At 43.7% G+C, this 6,348-nt stretch overlaps 1 long non-coding RNA gene across 1 annotated transcript; it reads left to right on the top strand.

Moving 5' to 3' along the window:
- The first annotated feature begins 787 nt into the window (after positions 1–787).
- On the top strand, positions 788–3,459 carry LOC122891066. The gene is made up of 3 exons (XR_006381246.1): positions 788–954; positions 1,575–1,610; positions 2,835–3,459. It is a non-coding gene; the product is annotated as an uncharacterized LOC122891066 (long non-coding RNA).
- The last annotated feature ends 2,889 nt before the right edge of the window (positions 3,460–6,348 follow it).

Genomic DNA, 6,348 nt, shown 5'->3' with positions numbered 1-6,348 from the left:
AGGTTGTATTTATTTTTTGAGGGAGAGGGACAGACTCCAGTCCGAGCAAGCTGAGGGCTGAGCCTAACGGGGCTGATCTCATGACCCTAAGATCATGAGATTAAGACCTGAGGTGTGACATCCATTTGACCACTTAACTAACTGAGCCACCCAGCTGCCCCCCCCCCTTCATCATGGATTCTTTTTAGGATTTTATTTACTTGAGAAACCACAAGCAGGGAGACCAACAGGCAGAGGCAGAGGGAGAAGCAGGCTCCCCGATGAGCAGGGAGCCTAATGCCGGGCTTGATTCTAGGACCTTGGGATCATGACCTGAGCTGAAGGCAGATACTTTTATAACTTTTTTTAAAAAGGTTTTATTTATTTGAGAGAGAATGAGTGAGAGAGCATGAGAGAGAAGGTCAGAGGGAGAAGCAGACTCCCCCTTAAGGCAGATACTTAGCCAACTGAGCCACCCAGGAGTCCTATCAATAGTGGCTTCTTAAGCATGTTCTCAGATGTACGGTCTCACCACGTTCAGCATCTTACACAGGCACCGTAGGTGATTGCACTAGATGTGATCTTCCATCTTGAAGAACGTCCCATTGTGGAGCTTCGGAGGAGCAGACCTCCTTCAAGCATGAGACCAGTGACTTCTGAATGATAAAGTGCACACTATGATGGATTTTAACTTTCTCTTTTCTTACAGGTGCCTCTCAAACGATCTCCGAAGTATTAACCAAGAACCTTGGTAAATTGACCCTAGACTCTAGTATCATCCTCCCTTCCCCTCTGCCAGAGTATCCGTCTCAGCAGCCAGGCAGAGAGAGGAAACCACAGGGGCTGGTGGAGCGTATCCTCAGCAGCAGTGGTAGGAGGACTGGAGTGAGGACCTTGTTAACAGCCCGGAAGGAAAGGATGGCAAGGATGATTCGAATGATTCAGTACCAGCGCTACCTAAACCCGGGGTCTCAGGTAGGCTTGTGGGATCTGGGCAGACAGTGCTGCCCCACCTGGTGCTCAACGAGCCATTAAGAATGATGCCCAGGGTGCCTGGGTGGCTCAGTGGGTTAAAGCCTCTACCTTCAGTTGAGGTCATTGTCCCAGGGTCCTGGGATTGAGCCCCCATCGGGCTCTCTGCTTGGCAGGGAGCCTGCTTCCTCTTCTCTCTCTGCCTACTTATGATCTTTGTCAAAGAAAAAAATAAAATCTTAAAAAAAATAATAATAAAAAAAAAGAATGATGCCCAATGGGAAGCCTGGAGGCTCCGTCTGTTAAGCCTCTGCCTTCGGCTCCGATCATGGTCCCAGGGTCTTCAGACTGAGTCCCACATCAGGCTCCCTGATCAATGGGAAGCCTGTTCTGCCTGCTGCTCCCCCTTGTGCAGTCTCGTTCTCTTGTCTCTGACAAATCTTTTAAATTAATGATGGACAGAATGATGAACAGCAGTCACTCAAAACTCTAATGATGAGCACAGGGTGTCAATAGCACTTGTGTTTTTAGGATTGTCCAACAATTGATGGTAGATGTATAATGTTAGTAATCCAGCCTTTTTGATGGTTTTTGAATAAATATATATTTTTTCCCCCATAAAGCTTCAAAAAGATCTACAGCAGAAGGAAGCGGAGGAGGTAAAATAAGATTTTCTCACATTATACATGTGGGTGGCTGTCTGGTTTCTGGTTTTTGTTTTGTTCTGGTTTTTTTTTGTTTTTTGTTTCTTGTTTTTGTTTTTTGAGAAGAGAAAAGGGGAATGGATTTGGACCTTCTAAATCTCTGAGAACTCTGGAGAAATCCCGTTTATGTTTGTAATTCTTTAGTTCTATTTTTTTCCTTTTTTCTTAGAGCAGTTCTAGATTAATGGCAAAGCAGAGCAGAAGGTTGAACCTTCCCGTGTATCTCCTGAACAGTGCCCACCACCATGAACATTCCATGCCATGGTGAATTTGTACAGTTGGTGAACCTACAGGGACCCACGATCACCTCAAGTCTGTTATTTACATTAGGTTTAACCCTTGGTGGTACATTTGTACTTTTACAAATGTGGTCAAAAACATGGTCATGAAGATAATCTATAGTAAGAGCAGACAACCCCAAGTACTGGGTCCAGTTACTTTGAAGGGATTCAGAGAATGACACAAAGATACATTTTTTACTGGTTGACAATCAGATGTTCCCATCACAAAGTGACCCACAGTCTGGCATTCTTTGGTACCCATACATTCAGTCTTGCCTCTTTGCCTGTAAAAACTTATATTCCAAAGGCTAGTTTAGGGGTGCCTGAGGGGCTCAGTTGGTGAAGCATCCAACTCTTTTTTTAAATTTTTAAATTTTTTTAATAAGCATATAATGTATTTTTAGCCCCAGGGGTACAGGTCTGGGAATTGCCAGGTTTACACACTTCACAGCACTCACCATAGCACATAGCCTCCCCAGTGTCCATAACCCCACCCCCCTCTCCTTCCCTCCTTCCCCCCAACCCTGTTTGTTTTGTGACATTAAGAGTCTCTCTGGTTTGTCTGCCTCCCAATCCCATCTCTTTTCATTTATTCTTTTCCTCCCCCCCCAAACCCCCCACATTGCCTTTCCACTTGATCATACCAGGGAGATCATACGATAGTGGTCTCTTTCCGATTGACTTATTTGAAGCGTCCAACTCTTGATCTCAGCGCTGGTCTTGATCTGTGGGTGAGTTCAAGCCCTGAGTTCGTCTCCGTGCTCCACTGGAGTTAACTTAAAAGCTTATCATAATCACTAAGTCTGGATTAGAGGGCGGTTACATCTCATGGTGCAGTTAATCCATTTTATTTAAATTATTAATGCAGTTAAATTCGCTTCATTTCATTTCTTCCCAGGGTGAAACAAGAGTGGAAAGATTCAGATGTCGCTGTCATTATTGTCTGTATCACAAAGATCTTGCTGAGGAAACCAGCATGGAGAATAATTATGACGTGGAGCCAATGTAAACAGACTTTTATTCTTGAACTATTTCTTTCTGCTAGTGATTTTAGGATCATTTTGCAGCAGCTTGGAAGGCTGCTCTATGTTAGGGCAAACTAATATTTTGATAATCTGTGATATTACAAGGGGTTTTTTTAAATATCTTTTTTTTTATTATTTTTTATTTTTTAACCGTGATGCCAGTAATTTGTGAGGAGTCCTGTAGTTTGCATTTGGATGACTTCAGTATACTTGCACCTTTTGATTTGACCTAAGGAAGCACTAATAGGTTTTGAATGTTGCCTGTGTGTTTGAGAGACCTGAAGTCATTAAGATCTAATATCAAAAATTAGAAGCCAAGTAACTTGTACAGAAGGAATACAAGAAAACTCTGGGTGGTTTGGTAAGCAAAATTAGAGTGGGTACATATGCTAGATTTTCTGGTTTTCTGACATTGTAATTTTTTTTGTTGTGCCCTTCAGTTTTCAGTAGGAAGTGTGTGTGTAGAGGATCTTAATAAAATTGAGTTATTTGAATATCTGTTACTGAGTCTTGTTTTTTTTTAACTCATTTTTTCTGTATGTTTAATGAACAAGAATTCTTAGGACAGGGGCGCCTGGGTGGCTCAGTGGGTTAAAGCCTCTGCCTTCGGCTCAGGTCATGATCCCGGGGTTCTGGGATTGAGCCCCGCATCGGGCTCTCTGCTCAGCAGGGAACCTGCTTTCTCCCCTCTCTCTCTGCCTGCTTCTCTGCCTACTTGTGATTTCTCTCTGTCAAATACAAAAAAAAAAATTCTTAGGACATCACTAGCATGTAACCTGGCATTCTAATCTGTGGTGATGTCCTTCTGGAAAGGGAGCTGATATTCCTGGGTAAGGTTGGAAAGCAAGGAGACAGGTACTGGGTGGCCCGGGTGTCTCAGTAGGTTAAAGAGTCGTCTTTGGCTTAGGTCTTGATCTTGGAGTCCTGGGATCGACCCCCCCACATCAGGCTCCCTGCTCAATGGGAATCTTTTTCCTTCTACCCTCCCCTCTGCTCATGATCTCTCTTGCTCTTTCAAATCTTTTAAAAAGATTCTTGTACATACCACATTCTGGAAGAGCTCTTGAAAACTGGGAGGGAGATAGAGGTGAAATATGTGTTCAAAGTGTTCCATGTGGAGGAGAAGCAACTGGAGACCTGGGTGAAGAAATAAATCCCATAAGTACATAGATAGGGAACCATAATCTGTTGGTCCTCAGAATGGGGTGGAGGCAGAGACAGCATGAGCTTGAAGACTGGTTGCAACAAATGGAAAAGGTAATGGGTGATATTGGGGGGAAGACATTAAATACTGGCCTCTGCTCACTACCAAAGTAGGTCTTTTTTTTTTTTAAAGATTTTATTGACATCACAAGTAGGCAGAGAGGAGGAAGCAAGCTCCCTGCTGAGCAGAGAGCCCAATGCGGGGCTCGATGCAGGGCTCGATCCCAGGACCCTAAGATCATGACCTGAGCTGAAGGCAGAGGCTTTAACCCACTGAGCCACCCAGGTGCCCCTACCAAAGTAGGTCTTAAGAGGTTACTCTACTTAGGTCTAGTCTAGCTGTCCTAGTCTACTAACATGGATAAGTTGTGGGAAGGCTTGAAGTTTCATTAAGCTTGCAACAAAATTCGGTGGCATATATTTTTCATGGAAAACCTATTCAAGACTGCACAAAAGTGGCTGAGAGATGGGCGCCTGGGTGGCTCAGTGGGTTAAGCCGCTGCCTTCGGCTCAGGTTATGATCTCAGGGTCCTGGGATCGAGTCCCGCATGGGGCTCTCTGCTTAGCAGGGAGCCTGCTTCCTCTCTCTCTCTGCCTGCCTCTCTGCCTACTTGTGAACTCTCTCTGTCAAATAAATAAAATCTTAAAAAAAAAAAAAAATAAAGCCATTAAAAAAAAAAAAAAGAAAGTCACTTTCTGCACTTTAAATACTGTATTATATAGCTCTTCCATCTTTCCTTTTTGAGTTCCTAGGGCCCCTGAGGTGGGGCTTGAAGGCAGGACCCTGGAATCCTGACCTCAGGCACCCCTAAAATTCTAGAATTCAACATGGAGCTCACACTCAGATCCTGATATCAAGAGTTGCTTGTTCTACTGACTGAGCCAGTCCGGTGTTTACATTTTTATTTTTAATTTAGAAAAGTTCCCAGGATTAGGCTAGTAAGTCCATTTCACCTAGGTATTAGCAATGCTTAACACTTTTTTACTGAGATACTTGGAAATAAATTTCTGATGTTAATCCCTCATTCTCAAATACTTAATATTTTGAATAAGCGTGTTCTCTGACAGAATGACGAATTTAAGACATAAATTTTTTTGTAAAGAAATGGTATCATTTTTGTCTCTTCAGCCTTCTGTATCATTCTTCTCTGACTCTTCAGTGCAGCAGAGATTGAGATCTCTTTGTCTAATGCAACCTGAACATCAGTGGGTGATTTTTCTCTCCTTCATCATACCGGCCACATTTGTATATGTGTGTACTTCTTCAGGAACTTAGAATTCAGATTTTCTTTCCAGTGGTTACCCCTAAAACTTAAACCTCCTTAATATTTTTATTTTTCCTTAATACCTATTTTTCTAATGTGAACAGTAATTACATTTTTCCCTTCCTACATCTTTCATTTTTTTTTAAAGATTTTATTTATTTATCAGAGAGAGAGATGGGGAGAGAGTGAGTAAAGGCAGACAGAATGGCAGGCAGAGGCAGAGGGAGAAGCAGGCTCCCCGCCGAGCAAGGAGCCCGATGTGGGACTTGATCCCAGGACGCCGAGATCATGACCTGAGCCGAAGGCAGCTGCTTAACCAACTGAACCACCCAGGCGTCCCTCTTCCTACATCTTTCAGTCTTCTCCAGCTCTTTTTTTTTTTTTAAAGATTTTTATTTATTTGACAGATCACAAGTGGGGGGGCGGGGGGGGCAGGGGGCGGAGCAGGCTCCCTGCTGAGCAGAGAGCCCAATGCAGGGGTGATCCCAGGATGCTGGGATCATGATCTGAGCAGAAGAGAGAGGCTTTAACCCACTGAGCCACCCAAGCGCCCCTCTTCTCCACCTCTTAATCTGAATCAGTTATCTTTTGGTGTTAAACCCCGCTCAACTCAAGTTTACAGAGAAACCAGCTATTATCATGTACCACCTTCCCCTCAACTTTTTTTTTTTTTTGAAGAGTTTATTTATTTATTTATTTGACAGAGATCATAAGCCCGTGGAGAGGCAGGCAGAGAGAGAGGGGGAAGCAGGCTTCCTGCCAAGCAGAGAGCCCGATGCAGGACTCCATCCCAGGATCCCTGAGATCATGACCCGAGCCGAAGGCAGCGGCTTAACCCACTGAGCCCCCAGGTGCCCCAACTTTTTTTTTTTTTAAGATTTTATTTATTCATTTGACAGATCACAAGTGGGGGGGGCGG

Source organism: Neovison vison, chromosome 12 (genome assembly GCF_020171115.1).
Source record: "Neovison vison isolate M4711 chromosome 12, ASM_NN_V1, whole genome shotgun sequence".
Taxonomy (NCBI): Eukaryota; Metazoa; Chordata; class Mammalia; order Carnivora; family Mustelidae; genus Neogale; species Neogale vison.
This window is presented reverse-complemented; position numbering and strand designations above follow the sequence as displayed.